Source organism: Eurosta solidaginis, chromosome 1 (assembly GCF_040869045.1).
Source record: "Eurosta solidaginis isolate ZX-2024a chromosome 1, ASM4086904v1, whole genome shotgun sequence".
NCBI classification, from domain to species: Eukaryota; Metazoa; Arthropoda; class Insecta; order Diptera; family Tephritidae; genus Eurosta; species Eurosta solidaginis.
Window position 1 is genome coordinate 231,144,445 of NC_090319.1, and position 24,981 is coordinate 231,169,425.

The window sequence follows — 24,981 nt, forward strand, 5'->3', positions numbered from 1 at the left end:
AAAAAAAAATTTTTTTTAAATCAAATTTTAACAAAAAATGTAATATCTTTACAGTATATAAGTAAATTATGTCAACATTCAACTCCAGTAATGATATGGTGCAACAAAATACAAAAATAAAAGAAAATTTCAAAATAGGCGTGGTTTCGCCCTTTTTCATTTAATTTGTCTAGGATACTTTTAATGGCATAAGTCGAACAAAAATTTACCAATCCTTCTCAAATTTGGTAGGGGCTTACATTCTAGGATGGTAACTGTTTTCTGTGAAAAAGGGCGGAATCTGTTGAAGCCACGCCCAGTTTTTATACACAGTCCACCGTCTGTCCTTCCGCTCGGCCGTTAGCATGATAACTTGAGCAAAAATCGATATATCTTTACTAAACTTAGTTCACGTACTTATCTGAGCTCACTTTGTATTGGTATAAAATATGGCCGAAATCCGACTATGACCACGCCCACTTTTTCGATTTCGAAAATTACGACCAATGCCATAGTTCTATACCAACTACGAAAAAAGTGATGAAACATGGTAATTGGATTGGTTTATTGACGCAAAATATAACTTTAGAAAACAACTTTGTAAAATGGGTGTGACACCTACCATATTAAGTAGAGGAATGAAATAGTTTTGCAGGGCGAAATCAAAAGCCCTTGGAATTATGGCAGGAATACTGTTCATGGTATTACATATATAAATAAATTAGCGGTACCCGATAGATGCTGTTCTGGGTCAGCCTGGTCCACATTTTGGTCGATATCTCGAAAACTCCTTCACATATATAACTACCACCACTCCCTTTTAAAACCCTCATTAATACCTTTAATTTGATACCCATATCGTACAAACACATTATAGAGTCACCCCTGGTCCACCTTTATGACGATAACTCGAAAAGGCGTCCACCCACAGAACTAAGGCCCACTCCCTTTTAAAATACTCATTAACACCTTTCGTTTGATACCTATATTGTACAAACGCATTCTAGAGTCAACCCTGGTCCACCTTTATAAGGATATCTCGAAAAGGCGTCCACCTATGGAGATAAGGACCACTCCCTTTTAAAATACTCATTAACAACTTTCGTTTGATACCCATATCGTACAAACAAATTCTAGAGTCACCCCTGGTCCACCTTTATGGCGATAACTCGAAAAGGCGTCCACCCACAGAACTAAGGCCCACTCCCTTTTAAAATATTCATTAACAACTTTCGTTTGATGCCCATATCGTACAAACAAATTCTAGAGGCACCCCTGGTCCACCTTTATGGCGATATCTCGAAAAGGCGTCCACCTATAGAACTAAGGCCCATTGCCTTTTAAAATACTCATTAACACCTTTCATTTGATACCCATATCGTACAAACAAATTCTAGAGTCACCCCTGGTCTGGCGATATCTCGAAACGGCGTCCACCTATAGAACTAAGGCCCACTCCATTTTAAAATACTCATTAACAACTTTCGTTTGATACCCATATCGTACAAACAAATTCTAGAGTCACTCCTGGTCCACCTTTATGGCGATATCTCGAAAAGGCGTCCACCCACAGAACTAAGGCCCACTCCCTTTTAAAATACTCATTAACACCTTTCGTTTGATACCCATATTGTACAAACGCATTCTGGAGTCACCCCTGGTCCACCTTTATGACGATATCTCGAAAAGGCGTCCACCTTAGAACTAAGGCCCACTCCCTTTTAAAATACTCATTAACACCTTTCATTTGATACCCATATCGTACGAATAAATTCTAGAGTAATCCCTGGTCCACCTTTATGGCGATATCGCGAAAAGGCGTCCACCTATAGAACTAAAGGTCACGCGCTTTTAAAATACTCATTAATACCTTTCATTTGATACCCATACAAACAAACAAATTCTAGAGTCACCCCTTGTCCACCTTTATGGCGATATCGCGAAAAGGCGTCCGCCTATAGAACTAAGGGTCACGCGCTTTTAAAATACTCATTAATACCTTTCATTTGATACCCATACAAACAAACAAATTCTAGAGGCACCCCTGGTCCACCTTTATGGCGATATCTCGAAAAGGCGTCCACCTATAGAACTAAGGCTCATTCTCTTTTAAAATACTCATTAACACCTTTCATTTGATACCCATATCGTACAAACAAATTCTAGAGTCACCCCTGGTCCACCTTTATGGCGATATCTCGAAACGGCGTCCACCTATAGATCTAAGGCTCACTGCGTTTTAAATAATCATTAACGCCTTTCATTTGATACCCACATCGTACAAACGCATTTTAGTCACCCCTGGTCCACCTTTATGGCGATATCTCGAAAAGGCGTCCACCTATAGAACTAAGGCCCACTCACTTTTAAAATACTCATTAAAACCTTTCCTTTGATACCCATATCGTACAAACACATTCTAGAGTCACCCCCGGTCCACCTTTATGGCGATATCTCGAAAAGGCGTCCACCTATAGATCTAAGGGTCACTACGTTTTAAATAATCAATAACGCCTTTCATTTGATACCCACATCGTACAAACGCATTTTAGTCACCCCTGGTCCACCTTTATGGCGATATCGCGAAAAGGCGTCCACCTATAGAACTAAGGGTCACGCGCTTTTAAAATACTCATTAATACCTTTCATTTGATACCCATACAAACAAACAAATTCTAGAGTCACCCCTGGTCCACCTTTATGGCGATATCGCGAAAAGGCGTCCACCTATAGAACTAAGGGTCACGCGCTTTTAAAATACTCATTAATACCTTTCATTTGGTACCCATACAAACAAACAAATTCTAGAGGCACCCCTGGTCCACCTTTATGGCGATATCTCGAAAAGGCGTCCACCTATAGAACTAAGGCCCGTTCCCTTTTAAAATACTCATTAACACCTTTCATTTGATACCCATATCGTACAAACAAGTTCTAGAGCCACCCCTGGTCCACCTTTATGGCGATATCTCGAAAAGGCGTCCACCTATAGAACTGTCGTCTACTCCCTTTAAAATACTCATTACCACCTTTCATTTGATACCCATATCGTACAAACGCATTCTGGAGTCACCCCTGGTCCACTTTTATGGCGATATCCCGAAATGGCCTCCACCTATAGAATTGTGGTCCACTCCCTTTCAAATACTTATTAACACCTTTCATTTGATACCCATATCGTACAAGCTCATTCTAGAGTCACCCCTGGTCCACCTTTATGGCGATATCCCGAAATGGCGTTCACCTATAGAAATATGACCCACTCCCTTTTAAAATACTCTTTAATACCTTCCATTTGATACACATGTCATACAAACACATTCCAGGGTTACTCTAGGTTCATTTTCCTACATGGTAATTTTCCCTTATTTTGTCTCCATAGCTCTCAGCTGAGTATGTAATGTTCGGTTACACCCGAACTTAGCTATACTTACTTTTTTTTTATTTAGAACACATACAGTAATAGGAGTAACTTTCCTGCCAAATTTCATAGTGATATCTTCAACGACTGACAAATTACAGCTTGCAAAACTTTTAAATTACCTTCTTTAAAAAGTGGGCGGTGCCACGCCCATTGTCCAAAATTGTACTACTGGGAAAAAAATATAAAGGAAGGAATTCGATTTTGAGTAGAGATTTGGTGATTACATTATTTTCAGTTTCTCTAACTTAGAGACCCACATTATGAAACTCACTCATGTGGCCTGTAAAATGAAGCTTGCATTTGATTTAGATTTAGGGAGTGCCACGAAATCCCCAAAAAAAAAAATACCGAAACACAAAATCCCCAAAGAAAAAAAAATACCCATCCAATCACGTGTAGCCGACAATAAATACGTGTGTCACGAAGTCACCCGACTGCACAAACACCCACAAAATACAGTCAATCTCGTTGTTAGTCTCCGGAGCCCTTTAGCAAAGCAAGCGGTTTAGTGGACGACAAAAACCTGATGGCCAGTAAGGCAAGGTGCACACTAGGTTACGCGTTATATACGAATAAACGCATCATGTAGCTACAATTCCTTTACTCCTCAACTACGTAGCTACTACCAAGCGTCGCTACAAAAAGAAAAATATTTCTAAAAAAAATTAATATATGCTGTGTAATTGTCATTATACAAAAGTAGATTGTGTATAAAATTAAAAAGGAAAGTTTTCACCACCGCGCATAAGTGCAAAAAAAAATTTCCTAAGTTTGCAAACGAAAAATTGTAAACAAATATCTTCTTCTTGCTCTTTTCTATGCGTATTTACGCCTAGCGGCCAACATTGCTGTACGCCTAGCTACATCAAACGTTCATGCTTTGTCGCTTTCATGCAGCTGACGCCTCGTACGCAGCTATCCATTCAAGTGCATGTGTTCCACATCAAAGCGTACATATTTCGCCTGCACCATCTAATACGCGTGTACCACGCGTAGCCTTGAGTGCACCTTGCCCATTTTGTCACCGCTACACCTCAAGTTGTGTTACGTGGCTGACTGTTTGGGTGGTGAGGAGCGGCGGCAAGCAGGTATGCTTGCGGGCCCAGGCTAGCTCGTCGTCTTGGGCGGGGTATTGCACCACCGACCTCACCCGCAGCCACATGAACAAAATTGGGGTTCATACCTGCATGATGAAAAAAAGGGTGAAAGAAAAGCTGAAGAAGATATAAATAGACGTGAGGGGCAGAGTTAAGAGGGGAAAAAGATGGAGGCCTGTCCTGTCAGGTGGAGTCTACCCTCCCTCTGCAGTGCAACTTGCACTGCACCGTGGGCACTGTGCTGACTCCTATCTACTTACAGTGCCCCCAAGCCTGACACTAGTCTGTCCCCTGTCACTCAGTCATTTTTTTCTTTTACTCACCTTCACCTTACCTTGCCACGCGCAAGCGCAGCACCAACACCAAACCTACCAATTTAGCCCTGCATTATGAAAAGATCTAAAATCTTCATCCATACATTATTCATTTATTAAAACAAGCTCAGAAAGGGAAGGTAAGCTAAAAGCTACGATTTCAAGAAAATGCTAAGTTTTAAATTAAACTACGCCGTAATACTAATTACACGTTTTCAATTCGAATGAAATTATTATTCGCGAAAAAAAACTTAACCAAAGTAAAAATAAATGTTGCCCTAAAGATCTACCAAATTAATCAATTCACAACAATTTTCCCTTTTTCTTCAATTTACGACCTACCCCAATGTCTTACTAACTAATCGGAAAACTTATGGATACAATTCAAACGTGATAAAAGAAATTCCTTGCGCTACAAAAAAAAGGCAATAAAGTTAAAGCCCTAATCCTTGACCTATCTCAGTAACTGATGCAATTAAGAACGATGAAAAAGAAGAACGATAAAAAAAAACCAGTTTGGCAAAAGACAAAAATATGCCTGCATGTAGATACGTATGTGCATAAAATTGTGTATGCAAATATATTACTGCTCTTTGTCAATTCCTATTCTTTTCAAATTTTTGAGTATAAATTAGGAATTGCAAGTCAATATATGTGCATACCAGCATATATACTCAAAGAAAATAATATAAGTTTTACTCACTCACCATGTCACTCAATGTGTTGGAGGCGTCTTCAAGCTGTAGAGTAGATATGCTGAAAAGAGGAAAAGTTCAGAGCATACATGCTAGATACATACGTCTATTCAGCTCTCGATAACTCACTCGGTTTTGCAGTTCTGCAACGAGTGGGTTTGTAGTAACGAATCTACCAGCGTGGTGTTCATATGGCAAAAAAATATATGTTTAGAAAAAAATAATAAGCTATCAAAAAAAATGCCGGTATCTAACTACATTAACCGCGGTATATAGTGCCGATATCCCAAGGGACGATCCGGCAAGGCATATTGCCGTCAATTCTGGTAAACAAAAAAAAAAGTTTAATTCTCAAAATTTTACAATTTTGAGTTAGTCTCTCGTTGACTACTATATATGTGAAAATCTGCCAAAAAGGCAAAAAAAAAAAACTCCTAATGGTGAAATAGGCCCGGTTAAAAGGGGGATAAAATGAACGAATGAAAGCCGAAGCGAAATGAAGTGAACAAAATAAACAAAAGGGAATACAAATTTAATGAAAAAAAAGGAATTAGAAAAGGTCAAAGAAAATATTGTTTAACACAAAGAAAAGTAAAATCCCTGCTGTCCCCTTTTACAGATTTCCACCAAAAAAAATTCACCTAATTCAAAGAACACTACCTGTGTTTTCGTAACTTCAAACAATTCAGCAAAAAAAACTTATGACTAAAATAACAATAAAATTTGTAAATCTGTTCTTCCCGCCATTGCTGTTGTAGCCTTCCGTGGATGCCGTCGTTCTTCTAGACTTGAATGTTGTGAAGCTCTGTTGTTGTTGTCCTATGCGCAATTTACATTACCAGACTTTCCTTTGCCTACGGACAGGTTCAATTTTTGTTGCGAGCGATACCAAATAAATATATTTGAGCGCATATATATGTTTTGTGGTGTTGCTCATAGGTTTAGATATAGGTTGAATTGTGCTTGTTGTTCTTGCCGTGTGTTGCTCAGGAATATGCGCGAGTGCGTTGCCAGAAAAAATGAGGTTGTGGTTGTTGTAAACGTTGCGTGCCGTCGGTATGAAAATGTTGTGACGATTAATGTTGGCGTTGCCCGCCAATACCAAAATTCGTGTTGTTATTGTTGGAGCGGTATGTCGCTAACAAAAAAAAGATGCTGTAGTGGTTATTGCGGCCGCATGTCGCCAATTTAAAAGCGGCGTAATAGTTGTTGTTGTGGTGCGCTGAATAATATACAAAATTCGTTGTGGCGGTCGTTGGTTGTTCAGGCTGGGTGCCGCCAAATGGTACGGTTTGTAGTAGTTGTTGCGTGGCCGATAAGCCGGAGATGGCTGTGCCCAGTGGATCCTACCAACTAGCAGGGTGACCTGGATCTGGCTGGCTACTTATCGCCTTTTGGTGAGGGTTTGGTTGATTCGGCGGTACATATCCCGAAACTATACTTCACGGCGCGGCAGGCACAATTTAAGAAAACTTTTTTTTTTTTTTTTTTCTTTACAAAATGGTAACTTTACGGTTTAATTCGCGCACTTTAACCGACTTTCTTCACGCACTTTTTAAAGGATTACTTTTTGGCAACCACCACTGGACACTGTTAAAAATGCACTTTTGGCCCGTTGCCTAACGTTTTGCCTTTTTATCCTCTACCGTTCACACAACATAACACCTACACAGATACATTTCGTTCGTGCCCTCACCGCAATGTTGCTATACCTTTGGCAACATTGTTGCAGTTAAAACCCACCTGATGCCGAACCGACTGGTCACTTCCGCTGCAACACTGTTGTCATAGCGTAGTGTAGATACATTCTTCGCAACATTGCAGCTGAAGCACGAACCTAGACACACTACACACAGATACGGACACACGCTACCATTCACTCAAACCAGTATCTATGGTGAAAGGCTGTCGTTACAGGCTCGCAACCGCCGATGGTGCCTGCACTATGGAGCGTGTGCGTAAAAAGGGTCAGACGCAGCCTGTTGTTTCCCGTCCAATGTGTGGCCTCTACCCACGATTCAATGCCGGGCCTAATCTTATTGTCAGAGTCTCAAAGCTTGCCACTTGGAATAATTTTGTTGCAACATCAGGAACTAAGAAACTGGGCCACGGCTAACATGTACATCCTACTTAGACTATATCACAGATATAAACTAAACTAAAAACTAAACTAAAAACTAGAAGGAAAATAAAATAAAGAAAATATCACAGATACAAAAAGTACATAAATAAAAAAATAAAATAAAATATCACAGATGGCGAAAAATTATAACAAAATTATAAAGGAATATCACAGATCGTGTAGTCAAGTAGGTAAAAAGAGGTAACATAAGTAAATAAATAAAGTAAAAAAATGAATAAATGCAAAAATAATCAAATAAATGAAAAAGTCAAGAAAAACAAAAATAATTTAATAAAATAATCACGTACATCAATAAGTTAGCAAATAAAATACGTCAATAAATAAATAAACTACGCCGATAAATAAATAAACAACATAGAACAAACGTACTAGAACTACAAAAAACATTGAACTATTTTGCAAAAATGTCTTTAGCGTGGTATACGCCGATCTTTTTACCATTACTATCGCCAAGCTCGTACATCGAATTCCCGACAGTTTTTAGGACTATACATTTTATCTGTTTGGGAGCCAGCTTGGGGTTGTAGTTATCGACTAGGGAACTCTGCTTAAAGTTTCGGCGATATACCACTTGTCCGATTTTAAACGTAACATCCCTACTCCTAGTGTTATATACTTTTTTACTTCTTTCGTGAGCCAACTTCAGCTCTTTCATTATCTTGCTTCGCAACAATTGTAGTCTGTCATTATTTGTTTCTATTTCAACGTCAACATCTTTCAGTGCGCCCAACTTTCGGTATAGCTCGTATGATGCAGCATGCTGTATCATAGGCATACCGAAAGTGGCATAGTACGACGACATGTTGATGGCGGAATGTGCAACGCTGCGGAGGGCAAATGCGGAATCTGTAACATACTTGTCCCAGTTTTTCTGATTATCCTTTATGAAGGATCGGATGATTTGTAGAACTGATCGATTTACCCTCTCCGCAGCGTTACCCTGAGGCGAGAAAAATGCCGTCTTTATATGTTTTGTGCCGTACTTTTCTAAAAAGCTGTTGAACCTTTCAGCTACGAATTGTTTTCCATTATCAGAATGGATATATTCGGGCACGCCGAATATATGGAAAACATCCCTTTCCAAAAACTTTATAACCGCCGCTGAAGTTGCCTTTCTCATCGGTTCTAAGAATACAAACTTAGTAAAATGATCTAAACACACAAAGACGTACACATTACCATCACTACTACGAGGGTAAGGGCCCATAAAGTCAATAAACAAACGTTGGAAAGGTCGTTGGGTAAGCTTTTGCTTTCCCATTAGTGGTTGTTTGAATACATTTTGTGTCTTGTTTATTTTGCAGGTTTCACAATCATTGACATGTGCGCACACATCAGATACCATGCCTGGCCAATAATACTTTTGACGCAGTCGGGATAGGGTCTTATGTATGCCACCATGGCCAGCAGAAGGTGAGCCGTGTGACAATTCCACTAGCCCCGGTCGCAACCCCGACGGAACCCACAGCTTCCAGGTCTGGTCCGCTAGAAGATCGTCCCCCCTGTCAAATTGCGTCCGTTTGTATACATAACCGTCCGATAGACATAGGTCGGGGAGCTTTTCTTTGTTTTCAGTCACCGTTTTTCGAAGCTCTTTGTACTCCTCCGACTCAAAGTACGGTGACTCGAGGCATACGTCCATCACACGGTCATTCGTCAATATTTCGTCCATGTGCATCCATGAAAGTGTGTCGGGAACCACGTTCTGCGCACCTTTTCTGTGTTCAATATTGAAGTCATAGGCTTGTAGTTTTAGACTCCATCTTGCCAACCTACCCTACAGATCTTTCTGATTCATCAGCCATTTAAGGCTGGCATGATCAGTTATGATGGTGAATGGGGTTCCCTCCACATATGGTCGAAATCGTTTTACGCTTACTACGGCAGCGTAGCACTCCAGTTCGGTGATGCTGTAGTTCTTCTGTGCTTTGTTCAGTTTTGCCGACACGTACGCGATTGGTTTTTCGTTCTGGTCATCGTCCAGTTGAAACAAAACCAAAAAAAACTGACGGAGTCAGTTGATGCATCACATTGAATATAAAATTTTCTGTTGAAATCAGGGTGTGTAAGCACTGGTGCCGAAATCAACCTTTGCTTCAAAATTTCAAAAGATTTCACCGCTTCGTCAGTCATAGTGAATTTCTTAATTTTGTCTTTCTTGAGGCAGTCGTGCAGCGGAGCTGCAATAGTCGCATAGTCCTGTATGAAACGTCGGTACCAGCCCGACATGCCTAGGAACCGTCGTAGTTGCTTCGGGGTTTTAGGTGTAGGAAAGTCCCTCACGGCTGCCACCTTATTGGCGTCTGTCCTAATGCAACCGTCCCCTACTACGTACCCAAGATATCGCACCTCTTTATAACAAAATTTGCTTTTTTCTACATTGATCGTTAATCTAGCTTCCCTAAGACACCGATCGACCTTTTCCAATAAACACATATGAGACTCAAAATCTATAGAACAAACTAACAAATCATCAAGATAGACAAAGACACTTTCACGTAAAGCGGCCGGAATGACCTTGTCCATAAGACGACACATACGTTGTGCTGCATTGCACAACCCGAAAGGCATCACAGTGAATTGGTATAGGGGTCGGCCTGGGACAGTGAAGGCTGTCTTCTCACGTGACTTGGGATCGAGGGGAATCTGCCAGAAAGCATCCTTCAGATCAATTGCGGAGATATATCTAGTGTTTTGCAGGCGGCTCAGGATTACATCAATGTGGGGCAAGGGGTATGCATCTTTGATTGTCCTTTCGTTCACTTTTCGTGCGTCTAAACAAAGCCGATTTTTGGTGCCCTTGATCACTAACGAAACTGGTGAGTTCCAGCTGCTGTTGGACTCCTCTATTACTCCCATTCTCAGCATTCGGTCCAGCTCTGCGTATATTAGCTTTTGGATGGCGGGTGAAATGGGATAGTGACGTTGCTTAACTGGCAGGTTCTCATCGACAACTTCGATAACATGCTCTTCCTTGTCTGTTCGGCCTAACCCTAATACCGCGAAGGACGGGAATTGGGCTTTCACACGCTCCAACGTGTTACTCTCTTCGGTCGTTAAGACATGCTGAACGGCGTCGAAAGACAGATCACCCCCAGCGGGAACGAGCTCAGCCACACTAGCAACATTGTCACAAATATTCACACCCTTACTCACAACATTCATACCAAAGGCCTGCCAAAAATCTACTCCCAAATAAACTTCTTGTTGTAGATCAGGTACAATTAAAAATTCTAACTCTTTTGTGGAACCATCCCACAAGACAGGTAACCTTATTACCCCTACCACGGCGGTGTCTGCCCCATTTTCCGTCCGGATATTTTGACCCCTGATTGGCACAATCAGGGCCCCTAAACAGCAGGCACTCGCCCCTGAGTCCAGGAGTGCCAGGACCTCGTGGCTTCCTATCTCTGTTTTCGCAAAAAACCTGTTATCCCCTTTTACTGTAACTATGGTGGCAACAATCTTACTTCTTAACCTTTTAAAATATTTTCTTTTCTCTCGCATTTTCCTAATTTTTTCAAAATTCCTACTATTCTTCTTCTCCATATCTATTGTTTCGCAAAATATTCTACGCCTTGCTTCTTCATATTCCATTTTTCTTTGATGTAAACTTTTTATTTCCCTTTTCTCCTTTTTATGCTCTATTGGTTTCGCAACTGCGACCTCATTTTCTATTCTTTTTAATATTTTTACTCCCTTGTGGCCGGGTTGTGTGTTTCCTGGCTGGAGCCCCCGGTTATTTCCGCCAGCTTCATGTTTCCCTTGTTGGGTTTAAAAACACAGAAAGACGTATTACTACCACAAGCAAAACAAAGCATACTGTGAAACTGGGACGAACATTTATTTGGCTTTTGTGCTTCTGCCGGGTTTTTCTCAAAAAAAATCCACCGGCATGCCACACGAAAAACACAACATTAAATGAAACGGTGACGCACAAAAGGAATTTAACGTGGACTTAGTCACATTTGGAATAACAGATGGACCTGGGACACTGGAATTGACAGGGGTTTGGTGCTGGGTCTGGGATTGGGGTTGGGGTCTTCTGTTGAAGGCTTCTATCTTCCTGTCGCCTAAGTTTTCCTGTAGTTCTGACTCCTCGAACACTATCTCATTCACTGCCCTACTACTCCTATTTTTATTTTCTTTCATAAGTTTTTCGGCTCTCCTGCACTCAGTCTTGAGCTCCGCCAGAGAGTCTATTTTTAGGGCGAAGGTCAAGTTGGCCAGGTATGGTTTGAGATTTCCCCTGACTATGCCAACCAGCTCCTTCTCAGGGATTCGCGTCCGCAAGCGGAAAGTCATATCATGTATTTCCCCGTAGGTCGAAAGTTTCGCCGGGTTGCTGCTTCCGTTCCATCATTTCACGGATTATTTCATAGTCGGACTCGGCGGTCTTAAAGTGGCTTAGCAGCTCGGCTTTCAGTCCGAAGTACCCAAAATCGGGATCTTCGGAATGATCCTCGAGTATCTGCCAATACCACCTCAAGGCACCGCCGGAAACCAGACAATGAAAGTCCGTGAAAAGCTGGAAGTAGGAAATGTTATGTTGTTGGCGCATTCGTTCAACCCGGAATATGAAACTTTCGACGGTCATCCCTTTCTTAGTCCCGTCAAATTTTATGTGCCACTTCTCCAAATCGAGCTTTTTCCACCTTGGCGGTTCATTCGGGTCTCTTGTGTCTCGTGCCCCCACCGAGGCCTGATTAGACGATGGTCCATTGGCACGACCGGCAGTTGCGCAGGCTAGGCGTTCGGGAGTGGATGCCCCAGCAGGTTGACTGCCCAGGGGATGCACGGTGGTTTCCATCTCTGCCACTCTACCGCTAAGGTTCCCAACGTTGGTTTTTATGCCTCGGACTTCCCTTGCTATCTCAGACACCAGGTCTTGCTGCTGTGCCATCATCGCCATCATCCGGCTCAGTTGCTCCACGTTAGACATGGCATTAGCATTTTCAGTCACAGTACCAGGCGGATTTCCAACGCTGGAGCCCGAAATGGCTTGTTGCGGTCTCCCCTGTGCCACCTCGCCCCCCCCCCCCCCCAACACTCCCCTCCCCCGTGTCGGACATTTGACACAAGAGATCGATTTTTTGAGAGAAGTTCAAACTATTGCTGGATTCGTTGAAGGACAGTCCGCTTGCGAACGTCACCCTCTGGATACGTTCGGGGTCGATGGACGAAAAGATCCGGGACTGGCACCTGTCGAAGTAGACAGTCGGGACAAAGTCAACTGGCCGCGGAATGCCAGTGTCGATCTGGTCGAACACAGACCCTACTACAATGTTTTCAAACTCTCGCCTTTCTACCGCCTTCGATTGGCTGTGCGTAACACGCCTATTGGTGCTTAGCACCCCTAGACCACCAGAAATCCTGTCCTCCGGAACCTTACCTGCCTCCTTGTCTTTGGCAGACATTCACCAACTAATAAACCCAACGAGCTACACCCCAAACGTCCACTAGCAACTAGTAAAAATCCAAAAAAAAAACAACGTTCGTAGGTGCAACGCACCACTAGATGAACATAAGCAAAATGCAAATGATATAAAGGACCAGCTTATATTTTGGGCAAGATTCAGAAATGCAAAATTCCACGGAAATTAAAAAAAATTATTAGAAGTAAAAAAAGTTATAAAAGTAAAACCAATAATTTAGTAATTAGGTATTTGTACTTACATAAACGTAAATGGGTATATGCACCGGAATTCAAGACTGAGAGATAGATAATCAAGCAAGCACTAAATCTTGCCTGAGTCGTATAAAAAAAACTTTAATCTGTGTAAATAAAAAAACTTAAAGGTACCCGAATAGCGAGGATATATAAATAACGAAACTAAAAATCAGATTCATAAGACAGAATATATATAGAAATTCAAATACTTATTATTTTATAAACTGCGTGTTATAATATATAGTGTGTGGTAGGTGTATGTATTTATGTAGATGAGTGTAATGTACGGTTTTAAGTTATATGCTTAAAAGCGTTTGTATGGATGTACTAACAGCAATAGTCGGGTCGGAACTAATCCACTGTAAGACCTACCGAAAAACTATGCTTATTATTACTAACCGCAACCAAAAAAAAGATATAAAAAGAAATAAAATGAACAGTATGTTTATAGTAAGAAAATCCAAGATTATAAAAAAACTAGATGATGCAACTTGGATACACCATCTCTATGACGTATTGTCCTGTCAGCTACCTATCGATACAAAATAATGACAGAGCGGTTTAAAAGGTCGAACCAAACCCAAAAAAAAAAAAAAAACAACTTTTGCTTAAAAACAAAATTTAAATGAGGATATATATGTATATTGGTGTGTGGTGCTGCCTTGGCGAAGGTCATGTGAAGGCGATTAGTCCGTATCTATCCATCGTCCGTGTCCATTTTCGGTCCCCGTACTGTCCTTTAGGCGTGGCACTACACGCCCGGTGACGAATCGCGAAGTGTGGCTGCCACACCTCCCTACTCTCATCGTGGCGACTTGCTTCAAACCTCACTTACCGATAATGCTGGGATCACCGGTAAGGTAGCTTGAACAGTCGTCACGATCTCCTAACTAACGTCCGTCTCTCTAATTGTGTGCCATACCAAGTACCACCTACTCGGATTAAAATCCAAACAGGGAACCCCGGTACGGTCACTCAGCTTTCTCCTACTCTTTTTTGTCATGATGCCACAAACTGCCAGGGTTAATCCCAGTAGCGATGCCATCATGCCAGTCCCTGTCCAAAGTCAGAAGAAGGAAATGAAACAAAGTTTAGAGGGGTAAGAGAGATAACCGAAATATATAAAACAAAAAAAAAAAAAAAAGAAGATAGTTACTAAAGGAATAAAAAAAATAAAGAGTCGGGATAAGAAAAGAAAATCAATCTAAGTGGGCTATTAACGTTGAAAATACAAAAGGCAAAAATTGGAAGCATTAATTGAGATAAAAAAAAACTGCAAAGCAAACTATAAATTTAGGAATGATTAAGAAAGAAAAAATAAGATGGAAGGACAAAAAAAACTAAAGAGGTTATCGGGCTATAAGCGTTGGGCGCCATTGTTACGTGGCTGACTGTTTGGGTCGTGAGGAGCGGCGGCAAGCAGGTATGCTTGCGGGCCCAGGCTAGCTCGTCGTCTTGGGCGGGGTATTGCACCACCGACCTCACCCGCAGCCACATGAACAAAATTGGGGTTCATACCTGCATGATGAAAAAAAGGGTGAAAGAAAAGCTGAAGAAGATATAAATAGACGTGAGGGGCAGAGTTAAGAGGGGAAAAAGATGGAGGCCTCTCCTGTCAGGTGGAGTCTACCCTCCCTCTGCAGTGCAACTTGCACTGCACCGTGGGCACTGTGCTGACTCCTATCTACTTACAGTGCCCCCAAGCCTGACACTTGTCTGTCCCCTGTCACTCAGTCATTTTTTTCTTTTACTCACCTTCACCTTACCTTGTCACGCGCAAGCGCAGCACCAACACCAAACCTACCACTTTAGCCCTGCATTATGAAAAGATCTAAAATCTTCATCCATACATTATTCATTTATTAAATTAAGCTCAGAAAGGGAAGGTAAGCTAAAAGCTACGATTTCAAAAAAATGCTAAGTTTTAAATTAAACTACGCCCTAATACTAATTACACGTTTTCAATTCGAATGAAATTATTATTCGCAAAAAAAAACTTAACCAAAGTAAAAATAAATGTTGCCCTAAAGATCTACCAAATTAATCAATTCACAACAATTTTCCCTTTTTCTTCAATTTACGACCTACCCCAATGTCTTACTAACTAATCGGAAAACTTATGGATACAATTCAAACGTAATAAAAGAAATTCCTTGCGCTACAAAAAAAAAGGCAATAAAGTTAAAGCCCTAATCCTTGACCTATCTCAGTAACTGATGCAATTAAGAACGATGAAAAAGAAGAACGATAAAAAAAAACCAGTTTGGCATAAGACAAAAATATGCCTGCATGTAGATACGTATGTGCATAAAATTGTGTATGCAAATATATTACTGCTCTTTGTCAATTCCTATTCTTTTCAAATTTTTGAGTATAAATTAGGAATTGCAAGTCAATATATGTGCATACCAGCATATATACTCAAAGAAAATAATATAAGTTTTACTCACTCACCATGTCACTCAATGTGTTGGAGGCGCCTTCAAGCTGTAGAGTAGATATGCTGAAAAGAGGAAAAGTTCAGAGCATACATGCTAGATACATACGTCTATTCAGCTCTCGATAACTCACTCGGTTTTGCAGTTCTGCAACGAGTGGGATTGTAGTAACGAATCTACCAGCGTGGTGTTCATATGGCAAAAAAATGTATGTTTAGAAAAAAATAATAAGCTATCAAAAAAAATGCCGGTATCTAACTACATTAACCGCGGTATATAGTGCCGATATCCCAAGGGACGATCCGGCAAGGCATATTGCCGTCAATTCTGGTAAACAAAAAAAAAGTTTAATTCTCTAAATTTTACAATTTTGAGTTAGTCTCTCGTTGACTACTATATATGTGAAAATCTGCCAAAAAGGCAAAAAAAAAAACTCCTAATGGTGAAATAGGCCCGGTTAAAAGGGGGATAAAATGAACGAATGAAAGCCGAAGCGAAATGAAGTGAACAAAATAAACAAAAGGGAATACAAATTTAATGAAAAAAAGGAATTAGAAAAGGTCAAAGAAAATATTGTTTAACACAAAGAAAAGTAAAATCCCTGCTGTCCCCTTTTACAGATTTCTACCAAAAAAAATTCACCTAATTCAAAGAACACTACCTGTGTTTTCGTAACTTCAAACAATTCAGCAAAAAAAAACTTATGACTAAAATAACAATAAAATTTGTAAATCTGTTCTTCCCGCCATTGCTGTTGTAGCCTTCCGTGGATGCCGTCGTTCTTCTAGACTTGAATGTTGTGAAGCTCTGTTGTTGTTGTCCTATGCGCAATTTACATTACCAGACTTTCCTTTGCCTACGGACAGGTTCAATTTTTGTTGCGAGCGATACCAAATAAATATATTTGAGCGCATATATATGTTTTGTGGTATTGCTCATAGGTTTGGATATAGGTTGAATTGTGCTTGTTGTTCTTGCCGTGTGTTGCTCAGGAATATGCGCGAGTGCGTTGCCAGAAAAAATGAGGTTGTGGTTGTTGTAAACGTTGCGTGCCGTCGGTATGACAATGTTGTGACGATTACTGTTGGCGTTGCCCGCCAATACCAAAATTCGTGTTGTTATTGTTGGAGCGGTATGTCGCTAACAAAAAAAAGATGCTGTAGTGGTTATTGCGGCCGCATGTCGCCAATTTAAAAGCGGCGTAATAGTTGTTGTTGTGGTGCGCTGAATAATATAAAAAATTCGTTGTGGCGGTCGTTGGTTGTTCAGGCTGGGTGCCGCCAAATGGTACGGTTTGTAGTAGTTGTTGCGTGGCCGATAAGCCGGAGATGGCTGTGCCCAGTGGATCCTACCAACTAGCAGGGTGACCTGGATCTGGCTGGCTACTTATCGCCTTTTGGTGAGGGTTTGGTTGATTCGGCGGTACATATCCCGAAACTATACTTCACGGCGCGGCAGGCGCAATTTAAGAAAACTTTTTTTTTTTTTTTTTCTTTACAAAATGGTAACTTTACGGTTTAATTCGCGCACTTTAACCGACTTTCTTCACGCACTTTTTAAAGGATTACTTTTTGGCAACCACCACTGGACACTGTTAAAAATGCACTTTTGGCCCGTTGCCTAACGTTTTGCCTTTTTATCCTCTACCGCCGTGGTAAGGAAAGTTACCCAAAACGGATAGTTTTAACACATACAAGCTTTTTACTTTCGGCTTTCCCGTACTTTCCTTTATGCATTCACACAGTCATACATTCACACATTTGTGCGTTCACACAACATAACACCTACACAGATACATTTCGTTCGTGCCCTCACCGCAATGTTGCTATACCTTTGACAACATTGTTGCAGTTAAAACCCACCTGATGCCGAACCGACTGGTCACTTCCGCTGCAACACTGTTGTCATAGCGTAGTGTAGATACATTCTTCGCAACATTGCAGCTGAAGCACGAACCTAGACACACTACACACAGATACGGACACACGCTACCATTCACTCAAACCAGTATCTATGGTGAAAGGCTGTCGTTACAGTTGGGCTACATGAAGCAGTTTGTCAAACGACTTGACAAAAACAGCAAGGCTTTTCTGCACTTAAAAGCCGTGTTTCCAAAACTAAGTGACGCATAAATCAAATATGATGAAAATATTTTCAATATATACATGTGATTCACAGCAACTAACAGAGTACAGACCATTGATAGAATTGTTTTATTAATTTTCTTGTTTACAATAAGCGCCGTAACTTAAACATTTATCAACCGATTTTGATAAACCATGACTTTTCTTTATCTGGATAAATAGTTTATTGAGAATTAATGCAAAACAATTATTTTTTTTTATGATACGTTACATAAAAGAGACGTAAAACTGTGAAAAACGGGGGAAAAATTGTAAATCTTAGATAACTTTTGGAAAATGTCCTAATTTTTTTGTATAAATTATAAACAAGTATATATCGGCTTAAATCTTGAATCTTCTTCTTTCCAAAACCGTAAAGCGATCGAAACTCGGTTAAAACGTGACGACGTTATGATTGTTAGAGTGCGCGCAGTAGGCAAAAACGGTTTTTAGACAATAACTTGAAAATTTGGCAGTGTTATACAATTTTGCAACACGTTATCATGATGTAATCGTCAAGGCCTACAACGTTCACTAGGTCACTTGAAAAGTTTTTTGCATTTTTTTTAGCATTGTGTTATTGTAAATACAATCGGCAAGTTAAATAAAGATAATCGCAAATTGTGAAATTATTTACAATGTAACTCACCTGGGTATAGCTACTGGCTCGCGTTCGTTCCGGAAAAGAAGTAAAAGAGTGTAACGAGTGTAAACGAGAAAAAATCGCGCCACCTGCCGATAGCTAACTTTCGTCGAGTTTTTCCCCTTCGAAGTTAGCGCTCGGCAGGTGTTAGCCGTTACCGGCAAATAATAAGATGGACTAATGCGCGCATGACGATGGTCCGAAAAATTTAGGCTGGTGTCCTAAAAGAATCCAAAGTAGTCAAAACCCTAATCGTCGGCATGGTCCTTCAATACCACTTTAGAGCAGGCCCTGTCACTAAACAATGGAAATCTGAGAAAATGCTAGAAAGAAAGTTGGTGTTGAACTCGCATAAGTTCCAAGCGGAAGAAAAAACTCTCCACCGTCATACATTGATTCCGTCGCTCTCCCTAGTCTGGCCTAGTGTCGACGTCGCGGCTTGCGGGGGGTGGTGCAGCTTGATTGTGCATCGACGTTTCCACGCCGGCAACGCGATCACTAAGTAGGAGAAATCAGCTCGCGTCTTACGGACCTCATTAATATGCGCTGCCATCTATGCATTTTGTTGCGTCATCTCCTCCATCATCAGTCCCAGCTGGTTAATTCTATCCACCAGCGGTGTCGCACGGCTCCCATTCTCTGTCGCAGTAGCCTCCGATGATGGCTATGGTGGTGCTGCTTCAAATGCCCCTTCTTCTAACTCAGGCATTCCTAAAGTCCTCTCCAACTTTCCCGAGAAATTCAACGAAGTATAGGGTGTAGCTAAGGATATTCTGTCAGTGATATCAAACTCCTGTCTTTTTCCGAAGAACCTAGCTGTACATTTATTCAGGAGGTCTGTCGGAATGAAATCCACTGTCCGTTCAATACCGGTATCAATTTGGATGAACAAGGATCCTGCCACCTGGTTTTCTGACTGCCTAGCGTAGTCACGGGTAACTAGTCTATTATGATTTAAAATTCCTAGACCTGGCTTTAGAATCGCTGCCTGATTCCTGGAATTCCCCGTGAACTAAAAAGTTGTTTATCTTCGCAAAAATGAAGTACTAACTCAAACAACCCCAACTCGCGACCAAAGATAATAAAAGGTGGAATAGTACTATTCGAATAGTAAAATAAAAAAAAAATCTGTTTATCTTACGCTCATCGCTTGTACATATGAGCCTGCACATGTATGTATACATACATATATTTATGTGTGTATAGATGCATATGTGTATATATTTTTGTTTGTTTGGGGTTGCTTTGTTAATATTTATTTATCTAATTATATATACGTAACCAAAGTTGTGCTTGAGTCGTAAGCAAGAAATATCGGGGTCGTTATCCACTGTACTGATTATAGAACTTTGTTTATTAGTAAACAAGTGTGTAAATGTACATGTATTTTAATAGGATTAATATGGTAGGAATTTTTGTTTCCCATATATATACATACATATGTATGTAAGTTTTATGGAAAAATTTTGTCTTGATTTGCATAAACATCTAATTGGCCACCATTAAAAAAATAGTTTTACATGTCATTGTCAAAATTTTTTGCGAAGTCTGATGATTCAAAAGTTATTTAAGGTTAATATTAACTTCATTGAAAGTTTTGGAAAAAAATGTCATAAAGTAAAGTTTCAAGCAACCCATTTTAAACGTAACAAATTTCTAGTGGAACTAGTGACTAGTTTCAAAAACGAATTCATGTCTGTTTTGCCGCTCCTTAAAATTTTAATTGTCCTTGAACTCGTTAAACGCTGTAATATAAATACCCAAATGTGCATATAAGCATATTCCAACATATGTACATGTTGTATTCTTGCAGATTTCTTTGAAATTAGATTCATATACAAGTGCATGTGGGTATCTCTATATATATGTACATAGATAGATATGTAAATTCAAGAAACTGCCCAAAGGGTGATATGAAATAAAAATCTCACCTACTTACAACATATGTACTTACATAGGTATATATTTAATTTATTTATTTAATTTATTTATCAGTCTACAAATTAAACAATTATACAGACCAAATATACCAACACTGAAATCTCAGATGTAATACATGATATAAACAACATAAGCAGTCATCAATTTTAAAGTAATATTTAAACAGTATTGAGCCAAACGCTTGACAATTTCAATTAAAGACTTAGAAGTAAGCAAAAGATCAAATGTTGTAAATGTGTTAAAATGTACTCATGAAATTGACAATAAAGCAAATTAATAGTAGATAAAATATATACAGAATAGAATTTATACATTACATAACTATACAAATAATGATCACAACGCAATTTTGCTAACAAGTTTCAAGTAACTGGTACTTCAAATTTGAAACAGAGGGTTGAACAGTATATCACGGTTTAGCGGTCTTTGCTTTATTTCGAATTACAAATTTAATATAGTTAAAATGTATTTTTTAATACCAAGAAACGAGTCGTAGACGTCTAAATTTTTACAGTGTTTATTAAAATCACGACATAAACAGTGAAGTGGTTCGTGCATTTCATAATTCGACCTGCATGTAGCTTCAAAAATTGATTGAAAATGTCTAGATGTCCTAATAGGAACGTTAAACTTAATTTCGCCAAGCAAAAATGGACTATTTATTGACCCTCTTATTACTTTAACAATAAATAAGACTCCAAGCATCTCCCTTCGGCTCTGCAATGTGGGCAGCTGTATTAGTTTTAACCGGCTGCAATAGGGGGAAGATCTTTAGAAGGATCCCATGGTAAGTGTTTTAAAGCGAAAAGCAAAAATTGTTTCTGGACCGATTCCAGCTTGTCAGAATGAACCTGATAACGCGGATTCCAAATTATTGAAGCATATTCCAAAGTAGGTCTGACCAATGATGTAAAAAGAGTTTTTGTAACGTATGGGTCACTAAATTCTTTAGACCAACGTTTAACAAAAGCCAAAGTACCTTTAGCGCTGTTCACGCAAGATTCAGTATGAAGTTTAAAATCGACTTTTGGGTCCATAGTAGCGCCTAAATCAATAAACTTAGTGACTTGCTTGATTACATAGTCGCCAATAACATAATCATGGGATTGGAAGGACTTCCTTGTAAAACACATGAACTTACATTTAGGTAGGTTTAGTGACATGGCGTTTACATTACACCAGTCATCAAGACTATTCAGATCAGCCTGAAGACATGCCCTATCCACGGGTGAGCGGATAGGCATTACAAGTTTGAGATCATCAGCGTACATCAACGGCTTACAGCTCTTCAAACCACTAGGAAGGTCATTAATGAACAACATGAACAAAACCGGACAAAGATGGCTGCCTTGAGGAACACCAGAAGTTACGTCTATGAACCGAGACCGACAATTATTTAATAAAACTGTTTGTTTTCTTTCCTTCACATAAGAAGAGACCCAAGATAGAAACAAAGGAGGAAATCCTAACTGATCAAGTTTGAGTAAAAGTATAGAATGAGAAACTTTATCAAATGCCTTACTAAAATCAGTATAAATAACATCAACTTCACAATTAGTGTTAAAACTGTTGGATACAAAGGTTGTAAACTCGAGCAAGTTGGACACCGTTGATTTACCCTTGCAAAAGCCATGTTGTGAAAAGTCAATTAATGAAGATACTCTAAAAGCAATCTGTTTTGTGATAATCAATTCAAATAGCTTAGGAATAGTGTTGAGTTTGGCTATTCCTCTATAATTTATAACACACGTTCTGCTTCCATTTTTATGCAGTGGTATAATGAATGATTCTTTCCAATTCTTCGGTAATACCACTTGCTTCAGGGACGCATTAAACAAACAGGGTATCGTTGGAAATCTGATCATTTAGCTTCATTGTAGAAGGAAACCCTTTTATCTTCCTTTTTGAATTCACAAAGCTGTAAAACTACTTAGGATTGACAAAAATTTGGCTTTTAATCCTACTGATATAGTTCCTATAACAAATTCTGTTCAATGTGTTATATTTGTGACGTAAAATTGAGTAGGCGGCATAGTCAGTCATTGATCCAGAAAGTTTGTAGCGTTTGAATTAACGCGTCTTCTGATTTTTCAGGTGTTTCAATTCTTTAGTGCTCCAAGCCGAAGATGATATAGCAGTGGTTTCGGACGTAGATATGCATTTTTTAAATATTCCATATAGTACATTATTAAAATGGGATATACTCTCATCAATATCCCCATCGTACTCAGGCCAATTTCTTCTCGATACTTCGAGTATTACTTTAGACCAATTGGCTTTTCTAAACAGAAACCGGTGAGGGGTCTTTCGCACTACGTTGGAGGAACGCTCAGATAAATTATGAGCTTCCATAAACATCGCGAGAGCAGGATGATACACATCTTCAGGCAACGCAAGGGGATCGCATCGATTTACAAAACAATTTGAATCATCTGAGAAAATTAAATCCAAGTATTTACCGAATTTATTTGAATGTTGTTAATTTGAAAAAGTCCAACATATGCCAGCTCGTTTAGGAAATCATAGTCGATAGCGCGAGAAGAAGTAGGGACTAGCTTCCCGTCGATAAGACTCCATGACACACATGGCAGATTAAAATCGCCAAGTACAGTGACAGAATCACAGGCCCTGGCAGTGCAGCACACAGATTTCACTATTGAGGAATGATTCAAATATAAGGAAATGTCAGATTGTGGGGGAATGTAGTTGGCTATAAAATATGTGTAGGTTGAGGAAAGTTTTACTCTCACACAAAGAAGCTCAGCATCCTCAAAGTCAGGAAAATATAGTTCCTCCACGGAAAACCTAGTGTGAACGGCAGTTAACTCACCTCCACCAGCTCTGGCCAGTCGGTCCTTTCTAAACACTTGAAACGAACTCGATAAAACTTCAGCGTTAAAAACTGTTGGTTTTATCCAAGTCTCAGTAAAAACGAGTACATCATAAGGACTCTCATGACTCAGTAGAAAAATTTTCGTTAATTTGGTATTCAACCCCCTAACGTTCTGATAAAATATACTAAGTGAGGTATTATTTACATTTGATAAGACATAATTTAAGTTTGTACCACTTCTGGAGTCTTTCCTGTCAAGTTTTTTGATGCATTTAAAGTAGCGCGGTCACGGTTCGACTTTCTAGTAAACAAACACCACAGAGTGTTTCGGCCAGAAAGTAGAATCAAGTACCCTATCAAAAAATTTGTCAGGAACTAAGATTCTGAAAGAAGAGATCTCTCTCCCAATCTTAAAATTAAACTTATAAACATTAATATTGCCGTTAAGTTCAACACCAAGCTTGGAGCATACGTAGTTAGATATATCAGCTTCCGTCAGCGATGCGTGGAGCCGTGACACAAAAATGGACCTACGGGGGGGAGCACCAGGTTCTAAAGCAACCGATTCAGAAACAGGGGCTGTGATTAGGTCTGCGAGTGCGGTTGTTGTTTCAACAGTCAAATCCTTACCAAAATTGGGTTGAATAGCAGGAACATTAACAGCATCAGAATGGTCAGCATTAACAGAATTAGGGCTGTTCCCAACAGCATTCGCTTTGTTTTTCGAAGCTCTGGAGCCTTGTTCTTACTAGACATTGCAATGTTAGCAGCAGCACTGGGGTTAACAGATGTATTGGGAATATCAGCATTATTAACAGGTACACAGGTACAGGAACATTAACACCATCAGAATCATCAGTATTAACATAATTGGTGCTGTTCCCAACAGCATTCGCTTTGTTTTTTGAAGCTGGAGTTTGTTCTTACTAGACATTGCAATGTTAGCAGCAGTACTGGGGTTAACAGTTGTATAGCTCACAGGTATAATTGACGGCACGGGCCCGCTGTCAACTGCACGTGCACTAGAGTGAGGGGAGCGAGCAGCGAAACATTAGCACAATGTGTATGGCTGAGTGGGCGTTGGAGTGAGAGGGCCAGTCACCGACAAAGCTTCTTGTGGTATATGCGCGCAATTGTAGCTATATCTGTTCAATGCATGCGTGGCATTGAGCGAACTCACAGCATCATTCAGTGTATTCATTCATTCAACTAATGTTTCAAAGCAATCCGAATTACTGTTGGCGTTGTTGGTGTAGGTATTATTGTTTATTGATCGAATATTTGCCTTAATTTCAGCCTTAATTTCGTCAATTTGTGTGCACAAATCCTTAAATATCACTTCAAATGTAGTAAGAATAGATTGAAATCCAGATTTAAGGGAAACTAGGACGGTATCGTAGGTTGTTTTTAACTTATTATGTGCATTCCATCACTCACCACACATACACATAATATTGCGGTTCTTTATAAACCGATCCACATCAAATTCCGATATGGATTCGCAGCAGGCGCGATGAAAGATTTTTCTACAAAATCCACTGCATGGTACGATTAGGCTATCTTTTTTTGAGAATAGCTTTTCGCATTTACCGCAGAAAGGGTCCATTATTTCTTTGATATGTAAAAAACAGGCAAAAAATTTGAAAGTACAAAACAAAAGTATCAAGAACACGGAGAGAG

General features: G+C 39.8%; 1 protein-coding gene across 4 annotated transcripts in view; it reads left to right on the forward strand.

The window, feature by feature from the left end:
* The window catches only part of Pxd (Peroxidase), a 1,822,298-nt gene that overhangs the window by 292,046 nt on the left and 1,505,271 nt on the right, over positions 1-24,981 (forward strand). The gene's annotated exons all lie outside the window — the stretch shown is intronic.